Source organism: Dermacentor silvarum, chromosome 2 (genome assembly GCF_013339745.2).
Source record: "Dermacentor silvarum isolate Dsil-2018 chromosome 2, BIME_Dsil_1.4, whole genome shotgun sequence".
Classification (NCBI taxonomy): domain Eukaryota; kingdom Metazoa; phylum Arthropoda; class Arachnida; order Ixodida; family Ixodidae; genus Dermacentor; species Dermacentor silvarum.
The window spans coordinates 98,664,143-98,682,101 of NC_051155.1; the positions used below are offsets into that span (position 1 = coordinate 98,664,143).

At 50.0% G+C, this 17,959-nt stretch overlaps 1 non-coding gene and 1 pseudogene across 1 annotated transcript; both read left to right on the forward strand.

The window, feature by feature from the left end:
- The first annotated feature begins 8,450 nt into the window (after window positions 1-8,450).
- LOC119443231 (U2 spliceosomal RNA) lies at window positions 8,451-8,542 on the forward strand (annotated as a pseudogene).
- Window positions 8,543-15,123: 6,581 nt separating this feature from the next.
- On the forward strand, window positions 15,124-15,195 carry Trnam-cau (transfer RNA methionine (anticodon CAU)). Its single transcript has one exon. It is a non-coding gene; the product is annotated as a tRNA-Met (tRNA).
- Window positions 15,196-17,959: the final 2,764 nt, after the last annotated feature.

The following is a 17,959-nucleotide window of genomic DNA, read 5'->3' on the forward strand; positions in this document are numbered from 1 at the left end:
ACTTTTTTTTTTTATTTTTATAAAGTAAATACTTCTTTTTTTTTTTTTTCTCTGAAGGATAACAGGAGACCACAAAGAAGCGAAGATGTTGCTGAACAGGAATGATGCCAAGTTGATATTTGAGCTTGATACCCCATTCTACAACTTCAGTCTTTACAGCATATGTCCAGAAGAAGGTTGGCGATGTTAGTTATATTCATCAAAAACATTCCTGCAGACCACCAGGGACAGAATGTGACGACGGGTCGTTTACTTGCAAGTTGCAACTGGCGATTTTCGCTGACCCTTTTGGCTCGCGTACATAAAGTAGTCTAGCTGATACCGGTTTCCAGCAAAAGAATGCGCGGTGGACGTTCGCCGATTTATTTTATCGGTTTGTTTTGTCGTCTTTCGCCTAGTGTGAGCATATGTGTTTATCAAGAATTTCCCTTACATTCTTTTGGTGATATCTGGCACCACATGCATTAGTTGATATCACATAAGTACACGGCAAAACAATACAGACGCCGACCAAGGTGAACACGTATTTTAAGAACGATGTTGCGGGCGTCCACACGGGGCTTGAGGGTCGAAACGTCATGCTTTAAGGTAATTTTTCACCTTGGTTGACGTCTGTTTTTGTTTACCGCCATGATTCTTCCTGACCAGGCGATATTTCTTCAGACTTTTGACTCCGTATAAGTACACGTGTCTTCAATAAGTCGTTATTGTTCAGTTGTGTTTGCGTACGTACGACATGTACTTTTCTTTCGGCAGCTGCTTCGTCTGCGATGTCGCTTTCCTCAGTTATTTTCCACTGATACGTTCTGATGACAACTTGCTTCAAGGGCGTTATATATACGTGACAACGATTGACGAACGCATTGTGTGTGCGAACGGTCGAAAATCTTTTTAATCTTCTTCATGATGACATTAAAATCAGTTTCTTTCTTTCTTTTTGAGACATTGCAGAGGGAGGGATTAATGCCTGGTCGGTAGATGTCTATCATAAACAAACAGTAAAATTACGATTACTTCAATGACGTTTTCTTTTAGCTCATATATGACAGAATAAAAATATGAAAACAAAAACAAAATTTACGCCTCAGGGGGAATCGATCATTACCAATTAAGTAGATAACATTCAATGATTAGCTCATGATAACTTGAATAATGTTTTCATTTAGGCTTACGACATACTAAAAATATGAAATTTCTAAATTAGGTCCTCATGCGAAATTGATTAAGTGGAATCTTCTTTCTGGGGTTTTACGTGCCAAAACCAGTTCTGATTATGAGGCACGCCGTAGTGGAGGGCTCCGGATTAATTTTGACCACCTGGGGTTATTTAACGTGCACTACAACGCAAGCACACGGGCGTTTTCGCATTTCGCCTCCATCGAAATGCGGCCGCCGGTGCCGGGATTCGATCCCGCGACCTCGTGCTCAGCAGCGCAACGCCTTAGCTGACTGAGCCACCCCGGCGGGTTTGATTAAGTGGAATACCTTAAACAATTAGCTGAGATATCGCTATACAAATGTCAGGCCTCTAGTGAGAGGACTACGACAAATCTCCTGAATGAAATAATATCAGGCTCAAATAAATGTATTTTCCAGGACAAGACGCATCGCGAAAGGACCTCGGCAATGGAGAATAAATTTTCTTGATTCAAAGCGGGATATAGTTGGTTTCCAAGGGTGAACTATATGCGTTTTTATTTGTTTTCAATAATGTGCAAATTTGAACTTACACTGCGAAAGTGACGATCTTGGCTCGATGGACGCTAGAGAGTAAACTTAGTTCGGATTTGTAGATTGTACGGCTTAATGTCCCAATAGCTGAGCTGCTGTCGATTTCGAGGAAATCAGTCCATAGAAGACATTGGCGCGGACATGTAGTGACGTGCCAGGATACCATTTCGGCAGTGGTTTTCCAGAACGCCACCTGCACCCGTTATACACAATACCTCTCAATATGCATGCGCGCGCGCGCGCCCCGTACAAAAATTTAGGATGGCATTCAATAGCTTTTCTAAAGACCGTTTATTAGGGTATATTGAAACTCAACAGAAAATCTTTAGAATATCAATGATCATTTTTGTATAGGGAATCATTATCTTTTACTGTGGGCCGTTGTAACCACTCTACATATTCGCGCAATCAATATTATTCACGAAAAAGGAACACCTACAAGCCCTTGCAAAACCGCATGTTTCTTTGCCAATCCTGCACAATGGTTAAGAGGCATTGTTCGAAAAAAAAAAAGAACTTACCGGAATATGCCAAGAATCGGACGGTTGTGAAGAGGAAACGAGGCGGGAAAAAAAAAAAAAAGACTATGAGGGATCGTCAGGAGAACAATTTGAGGTGTAGTCATAAAGCTATTATATAAAAAAGGAAATGCTCATGGGAAGTAGGCTCTCACTTCATGATCGGCAATTTGTAGCTGCCGAACACGCGTAGAGTGGAGAGGTGACGAATGCCGATCTATAGATAACTTTCAAGGTAGCGCCATGCATGCTCCCTTTCCCGCTCCCATCCTCCTTTATTCATCCAGGAGTTCGACATGGAACACTGCTATAGCACCCCCAAAACATTCCAAACCTCTCAAAAGGAATGTAAAAAAATTACAGTTAATCCCTCTTTCATAGGAATAGGCAGAACACTAAATTGAGACGTGTTTTCACAGAAGCTGTTGCATGTTTGCTTCGTGAACTCACGGTCCGCTGCAGCGAAAGGCTCACAATTTGGGGGCCGGTGACAGTGCGGCATGTTTGCTTAGCGCGCGGCGTCCTGTTGGCGAGGGGCGTCCAGCTGCCAAGTCGCTTCGGCGACGGTACGAGCATGTTGGTCCGACTCCATAGTGTCTTGGGCAGCCAGTTCAGTTGCGACCCGCTTAGCTTCAGGAATGCGAGTGGCAGAGTTCGCAGCGTTCGCCGCGAACGCGCGAAAGCGTTCTGCTTCATGCTGGCGTACGTGTCTCTTGGCAGACCAAAGCGAGATTCGCCCGTCGACGCCGTCGCCATCCTGCACCACTTCGCGTACCAGTTTTCTTAGTTGGCCCGGTATTTTGTAGCGATACGTTATGCGTTATTATATACTAGTCTTATCATCCACCACTCACGGCCGGCTGATCCCGTTGATAACGTGAGCGGACCGTCGCTCTGACCACTGACCAAGCGCAAAAAGCGCGAAGAGGCATTAGCATCGGAAAGGCATCACTACAAAATACTGGCCCTGGTGCCATCGCAAGCGAAGCAGTTGGCGGCATGTAAGCACTGCTGACGCATGTTGAAGCTGCACGCCGTAGGCGACGAGACGCCACAGGGTAATCGGACGCGAAAGACAAACAATGTGCGGAAAATGGCAACACCAGGCTATACATAGCTTGCAAGTGACGTCACATCCGCGGGCTCGCTGCCGCGGCCGCCATGCTTGCGAACCACTTGTCGCTAGTCTGCCGCGTGCGCGCTTGTGAGAATCCGTCGAGCAGTTGTTTTCTCGGTGTCGTGACAGGCTTCTATTCGTCTTTTCCTTGGACATGCCAGCATTTCAACTGCACGGCCCTTTTGCGAGGACTACTTCGCACAGTTGATTGGATCTGCGCGTGTACGGTACAAAGAAAAGATTCAACTATGCGAGAACGTCGATCCCCACACACTGCGCCTGGGAATGGACACAAGTGCCGAATGGACGTAAGCACAGAGTTTTTTTTTTCACTTTCAAGGTCTCTCAACTGGTTGTACATAGTTTTAAAGCATCCGTCGCGGTGTCTCGCTGGTTACGACGCTCTTCACTTTTGTCAGCGTCGGTTTCTCCAGTCGGGTGCGGCAAAGGGGCCGATTGGCACACGGCTGGATCCCTGTCGCTGCCGCGTCGACCTCGGCACGCCGTTCCTGCAATTCGGCTTGCCGCTTTTCGGCGCGTCGTTTTTTGAGGCGTTGGTGTCGTGAAGGATCCGTGCTCATGGCGCTGTAGCCGAGGAGAAGTGACGGAGCCCAGTCAGGGTCCATCTCGTCGAACAGTTTAGCTGGCTTCCCTAAGAACGCACAATGAAGAAAGTTACAAAACTAACCTTTCGTTATATATCGCCGTTGTCACGCTGTCAAAGTCGAAAGGAATTATTTACCTGCAACGAAGTGTGCGCCGCAGACTCGCAGGTTGCGGTTCTCGATGTCTAAGTTGGCACGTTTAATGCGCGCCAGCCATAGACTGCGCCGCTTCGTGCTCAACGCTTTCGTGCGCTCGCACTGGTTCTCCACGATCTTCGGTAATGAAAAGAAGTTGCTGATAGTCGATTTTTTTCTCCCGCGGGTATCGCTGCGGTTGGAACAACCAAATATAATGCACATGACCATGGTGACAACACGTCTTGAGGGGCTTGCAACGACTGTGGGAGAGTGAGCGGTTCATGTGCATGGCGGACGCATATCCCAGAATTCCTTTCACTGACGTCAGTGCAAGCTATATATACCGCGTTGGAGCCTCTGCTGCACTGTGACTACTGTCCCCTGTCGGCGCTCGCTAGTGTCACGATGCAGTACTTTGCTTCCTTCACCGCTCCTAGATGTTGGCGCCATCCCTGTCAACAAAACTTATTTTACTAGTTGGCGCCGAACATCACATCCCTTACAACTGTAACGCAAGTTCATCGTGGACCCCGGCATAAAACACTTTCCTGTTAAAACAAATAGCCTCCAGTTTCTGTTGTACTGCACTTATCAATACTCGTTTTGAAACTGTATTCCGCGGTGCAAATCCTCATTCATGCATATGTTAGCGTAATTAAACCATGCAAGACAGACAACAAAAGCAAAAGGAGTCAAGACACATTCGACACCTTAAAAAAAAAAAAAAAGAAACACCACCGCAAACCATCCGAAATGCCACGTGACTGCACTAAGCCAATCACGCACGAGCAACGGCGGGAGAGCGCGAGGAGGACGTCGGCGTGATGAAAGATTGGCCTACTTGAAATTTTTTACCTGGGATCCTGACGAGAGTGTCCCACTGAAAGCCACCGCAAACCAAACACTGTCTTGAAAGGTTCAGGAACCATGGTGGATCTATTTCCAAAGAGGCAACATACAAATGGGCCCCGAAAGAAAAGGGGCCAGCATCAGAGGAGGCTGGCTTGCCGCGGCTAGCTGCATGATGTCATGCTTTCTCCTTTTTTCTCCCTCCATGGGATGAATTATCAAACCAACAAATAGTTGAAGGAGATAGAGGAAGCTAAAAGACTCAAAAAGCAATAAAAATACGTAATTTAGAAATTAGACTACCTTAAGCTAAATTATCAAAGAAATATTGGAGAACGGGAGACGAAGGATTGGTGTTATGAAAAAGTATGCAGAAGTTCCACTGGAGTTGTCTAAGTATGCGTAATCATACCCCCAAATTTCAAGTTGGCCTACCCCAAATTTAAATTGGCCCCGCCAAATGTCACATTGGCCCACCCCCAAACTTCAATTGGCCCCCCCCCCCCCCATAAAATTTCAAGCTGGCACACCTCCCAATTCAAGTTAGCCCACCCCAAACCCTAGTTCACAGGATTTACACCGCAATTCAGACAAATGCATGTGCATTATGCAACGACCTAACGAACTTAGATCACATGCTCCGGCGGTGTCCCGCGTTACGCGGCGATGAAAGCAACACTTCTTCACGCTGGGATGCGGTTCTACGCAGCCCCAACCTCGAGGAACAGTTATGGGCTATCCAACGGGCCCGCGACGCTACGGAGATGCTCTGCCTCTCTGTCCCGACGTCGGAGCAGCCCGCTGCGCGCTAACGCACGCCCTAAAAAACCACAATAAAGTTTTTCATCCATCATCCATCCGTCCCCAAACTTCAAGTTGGCCCACTCCCATACGTAAGTGGGCCTACCGCAAATTTCACCTGGCACACTCCTAACTTTCAAGTTTGCTCACCCCTAAATTTCAAGTAGGCACACCCACAAATTTGAGTTGACCCACCCCCAAATTTCAAGTTGACCCGTCTCCAAATTTCAAGCTGACCCACATCCAAATTTCGGGTTTGCCCACCCATACCACAGGCTTTCCCACGCATTTTTAATGGAGCCCTATGTATATCCCTACGGGCATTCTCACTGATAAGTTTTTTGGCTTCATTTGTTCCTTATTGTTTATAAAGCTACCAATCATCTACATTTACACCATTAAAACGAAGAAACGTATTCGCAAATTATGCATTTTTGTGCACATACAAGGCATTACACTTTTTGCGTGATGGACAGATTTTGCTGGAGTACTCGCCAAAGAATGCTTACGCAATAAAAAATCCAAGGACACTTTCGCACCCCGTGAACGAGACGCCAACGCCGGGCCAAATTCCAGAGCCGACTTATCAGCTTCCGAAAATAACCCCATGAAAGCAAGGACAAGTAATAAGAGGCCCTCTGGTGCGCCAGCAAATCACAATGACCGAGTCAGAGCCCAGAGTTGTCAGAACACAACAAAATATGTTCGTCAAATAAGGCAGTTACACACACACACATGCACATTTCAGCTAGACACATCACAATACAATCAGATGGGTGTTAACAAAACACTGGAAAAATAATCAACGACAAGCACTAAAAGTCCAACACGTACAGTACAGAATGAATAGGAACACAAAGTGTCCACTCGTATTCACCCGTGCAGGTCTTGAGCCGGACGATCTCGGCGTAGCTCGAAGCAAGTCTCCAAGAAGGAACTTCTCCCGGAAATGCAGACGCTCGAAGAACTGGTCGACTAGCTTGCCAGGGAATCTCCTTCTTCCACAAACGGTCAGTCTTCAGGTCACATCTCCTCACCGGCGTGGTCTGATCTCCCTACTGATTCCCGCACGACGCTTTTATTGCCTTCACCTGTGTTCTCGAACCTTCTGACGGAGTCATAATCCCGTAACATGAACAAAGCTTGGGAATATTCTAGACATTTCTGGCGTTTTCGACCGCGGCTCTGAAGACTCATCCGTTGGCACTCGCTCGGTCGTTGCACTCTCTCTCTCTCTCTGGGCTCACCGTGTCTGGGTCTGAGAGGGTGTTTCGACGCGCGCCCCCCTCTCTCTCCTCTTAACCTTCGCGTATCTTGTCGAAACTGCCGCGGGGCCAACGTGCTCTTTCGCTGGCTTGGGTGACACGCGGCGCGCACTTTTGTGACAGACACTAAAGCACTTCTTATGAGTTGTGAATGCGAAATCACTAATGTCCAATTGAACGCCGCTGAGTGGTGCTTAGAGTTATGAACTCCTCGCGGGCAAGCAGCGCACTGAGACGCTTGGCCCGTTTTGATTTGGCCTTACCGAGGCGTGGTTAGAACGCAGGCGAGAGCGTTAGCCGACAAGGAACGCGCGAATAACACTGGCTTCCCAGAGCAAGAGCAAGGGTGACGTGGTGTCGCGTCGATACCCTCTTCCGTGGCAGCAGATGTTCCCTCTCGCCCGCTCTGCTCCATTGAGGCCCGAGCCAGCGTCACGAGCGCTCGTGATGTGGCGTCGCGGCCAATGGGAATTTTCGCTGCTACAGACACCGCCGGCTTTTTCGCTCGATGGGCCATTTGGCGCTTTCGCATCAAAAGTCGGTACTTATTAAAGGAACGATGCACTTAAAGGCGTATATTTGTTGCAGTGGGGATATTTAGGTAGCTTTTGTTGTTTCGTTGCGTTATTCCACAGAGAAAAGAGCTGCAGTAGCCGGCGCATGCGTAGCGGTAGAACAGATGCATATATCCATTATATCAGCTGACTTGATATACAGTATATGTGTTCGCTTTGATAGATGTTGGTTGAGCAATGTCTGACGTTTTTCAGGGAAAGGAACCCTTCGAGAAAAGCCATTTTTCCAGTAAAAACAGACAACAGAAAAAAAAAAATCCACGCATCTCCACGAAGTTAATCATGACGAGTGGGCGAAGCACTGGGCATCGTTGTTACCGCAAATCACCCGTGACATTGCCCACTCGCGCATGTAAATGAGGGACAACGCATGTGTACAGTATATACAATGTATACAATGTTTTATTTGTCATAACTCGTATGTCGTGTTCAGTTCTGGATTCCGTTTTTCCTTCAATATCACTGCTTTGGGGTCCGTGAAATGTAGAGCCAATATGGTTCTTCGATCGAACCTAGCCTGATGCCTTGGCAAAGACAAGGGCTATTCACGTTCCCCTGGTGGTTGTTGGTTGTTTCCAGTGATACGAAATGCATCGTAGAGCGTATCGAGACGTCATATACTGCACAAGCTAGTTGCTGTCCGTGATGTCTACGTTGAAGTCTCCGACAAGTACGAAGGGGTTGTTCTTGTACTTTGTTTCGTATTCGCACATGGCTAGATCAATCTACTTTTCTACGTTGCCTCGGGAGAGATTCAGGGCCAAGTACACTCTCATGATGACGGTTCCGTCGGATAGTTTTATTGCAGCGCGTTCGCCGCTGTGAGATTGGCTCGTTATTGGTAGGTCGAGATCTTATTTTTTGGAAGTTGGCGGAGTGCTTGAAGCCTGCTTCATTTTCGCCGCGGGTCGTCCCGGTATTGCACTATCTCCGGGGTCGGCCCACGCAAGAGCACGGACGACGTGCACGGATGGACGAGCCTCGACCCTATATAAGGTGCTTCGCCCCTAAAAAGAGACGGAGGTGAGAGGTCTCCGCCGTGGTGGCTTTGGTGTTGCGCTGCTAAGCCCGAGGTCGCGGGATCAAATCCCGGCCGCGGCGGCCGCATTTCGATGGGTGCGAAATGCAAAAACACCCGTGCACCGTGCATTGGGTGCACGTAAAAGAACCAAAGGTGGTCAAAATTAACGCGGAGTCCCCCACTACGGCATGCCCCATAATCATATCGTGGTTTTGGCACGTGAAACCCCAGAAGTTTTTTTTTTTTTTTTTTTTTTTTTTTTTTTTTTTTTTTTTTACAGAGAAGCTGTTAAGGGCTCACTCTTCGATGGTGGCGTCCGGCAATAGAAAAAAAAAAGAACTCCCATTGGCCGGATTCTGTATGTGCGAGTGAAAGCGCGCGAGGGCGATGGACGCGCGCTTTCACTGGGAGCGAACGCACGGCGGAGAACAAACGCGACTTCCCAGTGGCGGCGGAGCGGTGGGCGAGGAGGGCATCGAGGCACGCTAGACCAACGTAACGTGGGCATTGGCGCTGAGCCGTGCTCCCTCAAGGGCTGCAGAAGATAGCGCCAACCTCTCCCTTTCCCTCAAGAACCACTTACCTGGGCGCTGAGCCGTGCTCCCTCAAGGGCTGCAGAAGATAGCGCCAACCTTTCCCTTTCCCCCAAGAACCACTTATCATCATCCCTAGATATTCTTTTGCTTTCTTACCATAAGGCCACGGTCCCCGTGGTCACTAAATAAATGAAAACCACCGGATCATATATATTTCTCATTCTTTAATAGTTCAAATAGCCAATTACGCCATCACATCTTAATAGTCATAATTGGAAATACACCATTCCCACCATCCCTGACCTTTTTCGTTACATTAAAAGAATTATGTGGCGTGTGCGACAAAACCTGGCAGCAAGCGACCCTGGGCGTCGCAACAGTCGCATTGTTGAAATCGCAATCATGTGAATTGAGCCCTCATAAAATCGCATTGCGACGCGTGCGACTTTTTTTCGCTCCAGTCGCAGCATGTGAAACAGCCTTTAGCCGAGCGTCGACGGCGCCGTCACGCATGCAGGAGCAGAGCCGGAGATGTCACGTGACCTGCTCGCCGGGAGGAGAGGAGTCCACCAATCGGAAAGTGCGCCGGGGAGTAGGAGGAGACCGGCAGTCGGGGCCATGCAGACCCAGACCATCAGGGTCCGCAAGGCCGTGTCGCAGCTCCTTGCTCATGGAGAGGGCTGCTCGGTGAAGTGGGCCCTGCGGCTCTACGAGGCGGCGGCCACATCACGCCTGCGGTACGCCCTCCCACTGGTGGCGCTGCCGCCACGCCGCCTCGAAAAGTTGGAGCTGCAGCACCGGGCGGCCATCCGACTCTGCCTGGGCGTCCCCCGGAGCTCCCAGATTGCCGCTACCCTTGCGGAGGCTGGAGCATGGCCCCTGTCGCTCCTCTTCCTGCAGCAGGGGCTGAGGCACGTCGACCGCCTCCACCATGCTCCTGATGGCAGAGGCCTGCTGCGTCGCCTCCAGTCCCGGCCTTCCTCAAGGATGGGTCAGCTGTGCCGCCTCTACGAGGAGGTGGTTGGCAACCCACCGCCGAATGCGGTACAGCTGCCCCCACCGCAGAGGCCTCCTGTCCCCATCGCCACGGAGCTGCCCGGGATTTCGAAGAGGCGCTCGCCCGCTTGCGCCCTGCAGCAGACGGCCGCCTGCCTCCTGGACGAGACCCTCGGAGACCACCTCCTGGTGTACGTCGACGGTTCGGTGGTACCGGACACCGGCTCTGCCACGGCGGCCTGCACGGCACCAGCCCTGCAGAAGAGCAGGCAGTGTCGACTGCCCAGACACGCCAGCTCGACTGCAGCGGAGGTGGCAGGCCTCCACCTGGCCGTCGACCTACTCTCCGAGGAGCTTCCTGGGGTACCAGCGGCCATCCTCTGCGACTCCAAGGCAGCCCTCCTCGGCCTGCAGAGGCCAGAAAGCGCCAGCCTTGGAGTCGCACTGCTGTCTACCCGGCTGACAGCGCTGCAGGACGCAGGCCACCCGGTGTCCCTGCACTGGATCCCCGCCCACGTAGGGATCCCGGGCAACGAGGCAGCCGACACCCTGGCGAAGGACGCCCACCACACCACTGTGCCCCTCAGTCGGGCCGTGACGGAGGGCGACTTCACTGGACTGAGGCTGCGGCGACACCTGGCGACCCACCACCCAGACAAACGGGTGGCACTGGGATGCCCCCCACGACCACTCCCCCAGCGAGGCCTGGCTCGCAGGGAGACCTCGCTCCTTCTCCGGCTCCGCATCGGCTGCAGCTGGACGGCAGCACGCAGCTACCGACTGGAACGAGCGACGTCCCCGGCCTGCAGCTCCTGCGGGGAGCCGGAGACGATCGAACATCTCCTGCTGGCCTGCCCGGCGTACCTCCAGCAGCGGGGCCCACTCCTGCAGGAGTTCCGCCGCCTGGGCCTCCCCTCTGGCAAGGAGGAAGATCTCCTCTTCCCCGGCCGACACCACCTTTCTGCACTTCGAGGCGTCGTGGAGTTCCTTGACTCGTCAGGGCTCTCCGCGGGAAGGCCTCACGGCCTCCCACCCCACCCCGGGCCTGACCGGCCTGGCACAACACCCCTGCAGACTCTGCAGCACACCAAGGCCTTCCATCTCGGCCTGATACGTGCCGCCTATGCCTGCCGGTTTTGCTTCGCCCAGCCATGGCGACTCCACTCTATCCCTTCTTTCGCTCCCACTTACCCCTCCCCGTTGGCGCTGAGCCGTGCTCCCTCAAGGGCTGCAGAAGATAGCGCCAACCTTTCCCTTTCCCTCAAGAACCACTTATCAGTAGGAGGAGAGGCGCCGAGCTATAATAGAGGCGTTCGCGCCGCGCGATTTTCACGCGATGGATGCCGCTCAGCGCGAGCGGCGTCCAGAACACGTGCCACGAAGTGAAAACTGTGGTCGTTCCTTCGGTCTAAAACGAACACTACCACCGCGAAAAAAAGAAACATACGCGACAATCGCAGAGACAAAACGACCACAGCTCCGCTGCTTGTTTTTTTTTTGTTTTTTCTCTTAATAAATGTTTTTCCTCCTCCTCCTCCTCCTCCTCCGCTGTTTCGACAGAGTTCACTTCGTATAATTGACTGCACTTTCAACAGCGGAGCTGTTTAAGGTCAAGGCTGATCCCTACGGAGCGATGGTGTTCGCAGTTTCGAGCGAAGTGGAGAGAGCGTGAAATGAGGAGATGAGGTGCGGAGAGTGGAAGAAAGAGAGCGAGAGAAACAAATAAAACAAAATAAAGTTTCTTGGTGAGGCGGGATTCGAACCCGGGTGCCCAAAGTCCGAAGGCGGGCGTCATAGCCACTAGTAGGCTATACAGCCACGCTTGCAGAAAATGCATTTATGGGAGCTATATGACTGCGTTGTACCGACGATTGTAACAAAACTTGCTATGGGCGAGAGAAACAGAAAATGAGAGGGATAGAGACACAGAGATAGAAAAAGAAAGAGAGAGAAAGAAGGAGAAAAAGTCGGGATTTGAACCTGGGTACTCACGGTCCGAAGGCTAACGTCATACCCATTACGCTATTAGCGGCGAGAAGTTGGAGTGGCGCCCTCTACGAGTGACGTCATGGCCAAGACGGCGCTCGCTCGGCTGCTGCGCGCGCTCGTTCCCTTCGTGCATGTTTGGGGCTCGAGCCGTACTTATTGAAGGATATGTCGGCTTCTTTTTACTGTCATGCTTGAACGGCAGTTTCTTCTTCAAAACCGCGAGTTGTGAAAATTTTCGGCGTAGATATCGCAAACTATGTAGCGTTGAAGGGGTCTACTGGTGTTGCAATGCGTATATGCGCAGTGTCTCTCCGTAAACTTTGCGTAAGAAGAATGTCTGTAATTTCAACACACGAAGTTGTGTATGATGCTCCGCAAAACACCTAACATTCCCTTGGTGCTTAGCTATGAGAGACATTGCCTTGTACAAGGAAGAAAAATCTTGGTATTGGTATTATTGCGATAGCAATTATATGGACACTCAAAAGCAGTTTTCTGCCGTCGGCGTCGCCGTTGCCGTGAGGTTCCGTATGACGTAAATGGAGATGAAATCGTCGCCGCGCGCCGAACGCTGTATGTGCGAGTGAAAGGGCGCGAGGGACGCGCGCTTTCACGGGGAGTGAACGCACGGCGGAGAACAAACGCGCGTTCTGCTCTGTGCTCCCTTAAGGGCTGCAGAAGTAGGCGTCTCTTTCTTCCTCTACAATCACCATATATGTAGAGCAAACGTGCCTTCTTCCGACGCACGAAAGGCCGTGGGGGGAGGGGGAGGGAAGGGAGGCGACGTTTAGCTGCGGCACCAAGTGCCTATTTATATCAGAGGCTCCGGCAGCAGTCACCAACGCCGCACGCATTTTGAGCGAACGCGGGCAAAACGCCGACGGCGTCGACAACAGTTATGCGTGTTGCCGGTGCTGCTGCATGTCCAAGTTTATACAGCTGATAAAGCTGCTATCATTACTCCGTATAGCTCTCTTCAAGTTTGCTATCGCAATTGATGCTTCACCTTTCAGGTGAAACTGCGACAACTTTTTGATGTCAATATTATAAATGCGTGTTAGAAGGAAACTGCACAGCGAATCATTTATGATGATTCTTATTACTATGGTGAGTTGCTCTAGTCAAATATGGCTACTTTATTAATGCGTAAAAGGAAGAGTTAGGCTCACATTTTGCATGAAAACGTTTGCGAATACTTTCACAGTTCTCTGAAACAGGCACCCAGAAAACGCATTGCTGATGGCTGTTAACACGACGGCGCGTCACGTATAGTATGTATATTATTCACGATACCATAACAGCGATCACCTGAAAGAACAGTTTCGTGGTTGAGATCGAGAGCCTATCAATTGCAAGCGAGAAAATGTTTCATAGTGACCCTCAGTTCCCTTTATCGATCGACATCATGGCAAAGCCATTACGCAAATAAATCTAGTGACTGTCCTTATGGCGAGGCCGCATTATTCGCGAAACAAATCACTTCACTACAACTTCGAATTGAAACCATGAAGCAATTCTTTAAGCGCCAATTGCAATGCCTAAGGTATACTCGAGGCTATAGAGCGCAGCTTAGGCTACGCTGAAGAGGAAAATTCAAACGCCTTCAGCGTTGCTTAACTACACAAACTGAGAACTATTCACTTCTTGAGTACATAAAAGAGAACCTCACATACGCGCCTCATGGTGAAGACATAAGAAGCCTCAAATGAATTCACTTGATTTTTGACCTCCGCAGGGGAATAACGATATCTTCAATAAGCCCCATACTTCTAATTAATGAGGTTTCGGCTTCTTTCTAGCTGCAGCCATACGGTCCAAAAGGCATATTTCCCTCAAAAATTTGGACCGAGCAGCCTGTGTCAGTTCGCCAGATTCGTGATGTCTGTTCCTCAAGAAACAAGCAGCAGTAAATTGCACAAGTGAGTTGAGCGTGTAGCATATACGGAACAGGGAATAAGTATTGGTACATTCCTTTGCGGATTCGGCAAATCGCTGTAACCATCAATTAGCTTTACTTCAAATTACCACCACTTAAAGTTAACTGGTGAAGAACGGCCTAATTTTGAGAAGCACTTAAAGAAACAAGTGGTGCTGGTTGAATCTAAACTGCAGTGTCAGGTCCTCGGGTTACTGCCGAGCGTTTCTCTGAAGAAATGAGAAATGGTATTTTATAGCATGAGCTACTCGTCATAAGCAAACACGTTTTAATGGGTTAAAATCAAGGTAAATGTAGCAGCCATATGTAGCAGACATAGTGACAAGCTTGTACGTTACAAAACTGCAGGTACGGTATCCTAACTGGATTCTTATGTGTTATGTTTATGCGTTTATGCTTTTATTAGCAACGTGCTATTTATGCTTTTTGTTGTTCCCTCAATCTGCGAAGTCTAGATCCGCGCATGAAAAACACGCAGTGGGCTTGTCTGAGCTCCTCCGGCTGGCACTGACTGCAGCGTTGCCCTTGACAAATAAATTGTCGTCTAGGAAATAAGCTCTTTGAATAAGTTTGCGCGAATGAAGACGTCATAAAAATGTATTTCAGATGACTGTCATAAGTATACAAGCACAGGGAACGACAGCGAGCAACCGGAAACACTGCAGAAGGCGCCCGGACAGCGCCCGAACGGCAGCAGACAACAGGCGCGAATCCGTGCCCTGACGTCACGCGAGCGGCGCTCGCAGCCCCCCTGTAGGTCGTTCTCGGGGCTAATACACGAACGCTTACAGAGCTCCGCAGTTTCATCAGATTTCACAAGCATAGAACCGGCTTAACTTTTTTTATTTTTCGTTCTGGAGATCACCATGGATTCCTCACCTAGTTTAATTTCCTTCTATTATATGTTTACCGGAGTGGTCGCGACTGACTGAACATTTGCAACAAGTGTACAGGTTTTATTTTTACATTGATTCGCTACAAAGATGTCGCAAGAACTGCGATCATAACAAAATTCATCATAACATTATTCATCACTAACTTCATTGAGCAGAGTGGCGCAGTGGAAGCGTGCTGGGCCCATAACCCAGAGGTCCGTGGATCGAAACCACGCTCTGCTAGTTGCTTTTTTTTTGAAACATTCTGTTACATTTTTTTTTTACTTCTCAATGTTGCACCTTACGTCCCATAAAATGAACACCGAAGCTGAATATAATCTAGTTTTTCTCCACAATTCGTTTTGCATGAGTGACGCAATCGTAGCTCCATCTTGCGACGTTCAGTTGAACCAAGCGCATATTACTATTACTGCCATGGAGGAAGGAAAAAAAAAAAAAGAACTAGGCGGGGGCGTCACGTGAAACTTTTAAAGCCTAGTCATATATGAAATACAAAGGATAAGATCATAGTAAATATCGTAGTATACGCACGAGAGTTGAGTGGAGAGCTGGTGGCGAGGACAGATGGTAACGAGGGCGCCACCACCCGGAACCAAACAGTTTTTGCCCTTAAAGGTCCGGCCACCAACTTCACCAATGCCTCCTTTAGAAGATGCCTGCCGCGTGAGCCGAGAAGCTGGTTCCTGCCCCTCTCCTCTTTCCTTTCCTCCACCGGGGTCGGCTGCGAGCGCTAGCTGCGGCGGCCGCTCCAAACTTGAACCACGTGACCCTGCCTCCGAGATTACAACGGCGTTTGTCGCAATCCCGGAGGCAGGAGCCGCAGTCTCTCGTCAAGCCATTGGTCGAGCGCGTGCCAGCCTCGTAATCGTCACTTCCTCCGCAACAGGAAGTAAGGTCGGCATCGAGCGCCGTCTCTCCACGACCACCCTGAACTACGGGAACCTCCGCTCCAATGGGAAAACGAGCGACGCGGCAGGCATCTAGTAAAGGAGGCATTGACTTCACATGCAAGAGTCAACAAGCAAGTAGGCCTCGATCTGAAAGAAAGGAAGGGCGGTGTCGAAGGACGTTGGCTTGCCGAGGCTAGCTCACCGTATAGGATCAGTCTCAAGTCATCAGCTTTAAGTGTTGCCGTGCGAGCTTGTTGGTATGACGTCTTGGAATACTAATGTAGCGCATATAGTCGATGACGCAAGAAGGCATATATTAAAGCGGCGTGTCTGTCTTTGATGTGCTTTCTTGTGTCCTCCGTCTGTCCGCGCTTCAAACAAAAGTATTTCAAACTATCAATTCCTTGGTTGGGCGGCGGTCGGGTTTCTCGCCTAAGAGAGAGAGAGAGAGAGAGAGAGAGCCAGACAGAAGAAAGGGGAAAGGCAACCAGAGGGGAGGATCCAGTTTGCTACCCTACGCTGGGGAGAGAGGGGAGGGGGAAGTAGAGTGACAGGAAAGTAGAGATCGAGAAAGAAAGGAGCACAGATACACAATCACAATCGGTCACAGGTGGCACAGCACAGTAGCACTTGCAGCACTGTAAACATCGGTTCAGGATATATAGCCGCTTGTCCAATTCTGTAGTCCATTCTTCAATGGAACATGTTGCTGGGGTATATATAGCTTGGTTCATTCTTGTGTGGGATAATAAGCGCAATCTTTAAACGAGACAATGAGACAGACAAGGGACAGGCCCGCCCCTTGTCTGTCTCACTGTCCCGTCTAAAGTTAGCGCTTATTATTCCACACAAGAATTATCGCATGCTCTCGCGCGATAGTCGAGCCGCCGGGCGTGTTCGCCGCCGAACGCCAACTAGCCAACTGTCACAAAAGAGCGCGTAATCAAAGCGCGCGCCGAGTGTCGCGCAAGCCAGCGAAAGAACACGCCGGTGCCGCGGCGGCTTCAACAGAGGGGGAGAGCGCATACGCCTCAGGCAACCACGCTAACAACGGCGCCGAAACGTCTGGAACGAGGTTCGACGAAGCGACGTTAACCGGAGAGAGAGAGTACACGCGCGCGTCGAGACTCCTTCTCACCCGGCGAGCCGAGAGAGATAACAACAGCGTGAGCGTGCGTGAACAGCATGAGTCATCATCACCCCCCCCCCCCCCCCCCCCCCTCGAGAATGTTCCGAAAGCAGCGGTCGAAGGTACGAGAGAAGAGTAGAAGCTTCCCAAGCTTTGGCCGTGCTACGGAATCACAACTCCGATCGAATGTTCGAGAAGGACCGTCGACGGCTATATAAACGCCGTGCGAGCATTGTCAGTTAGGAATCCAGGAGTCCAGTGAGGAATTCAAGAGTTGAGTCCGCACCGTGAAGTGATGTAACGTGAAGACCAAGCGTCTGCGGAAGAAGGGGATTCCCCGGCAAGCTAGTCAACGAGTTCATCGAGCGTCTGCATTTCCGGAAGAAGTTCCTTCTTCGAGATTTGCTCCCAAGTTACGCCGAGATCGTCTGACTCCAAGACCAACCAGCACGGTGAATACGATTGGACACTTAGTGTTCCTATTTATTTTGTACTTTACGTGTTGGACTCTTGTGCTTGTCGTTATTTTCTGTGATTGTTAATACCCATCTGATTTGTATTGTGTTGTGTCTAGTCTAAGTGTGCAAGTTTGTGTGTAACTGCCTTGTGTGAAGAATATATTTTGTTGAGTTTTGACAACTCTGGGCTCTGACTCGGTCTTTGGAAAGCAACCGGCGTTCGCTGGCGCACCAGAGGGCCCACTCTTAATTGTCCTTGCTTTCGTGGGATTATTTTCGGAAGCTGATAAGTCGGCTTTGGAATTTAGTCCGGCGTCTGCGCCTCGTTCACCGGGGTCTGTGACAATATTTCTGGCGTCCGCGACAGGACCTTTCTGGTGCTAATTGTGTGTCCGTAGTAGGGAGAAAGAGCCTAGGGTCGTTTACATTGCTATTGTAAACGATTTTGAGTGTTGCACCACGTTTCACTAACTTGTGTGCAGAAAGCAGTTCGATATAGCTGAAATCTA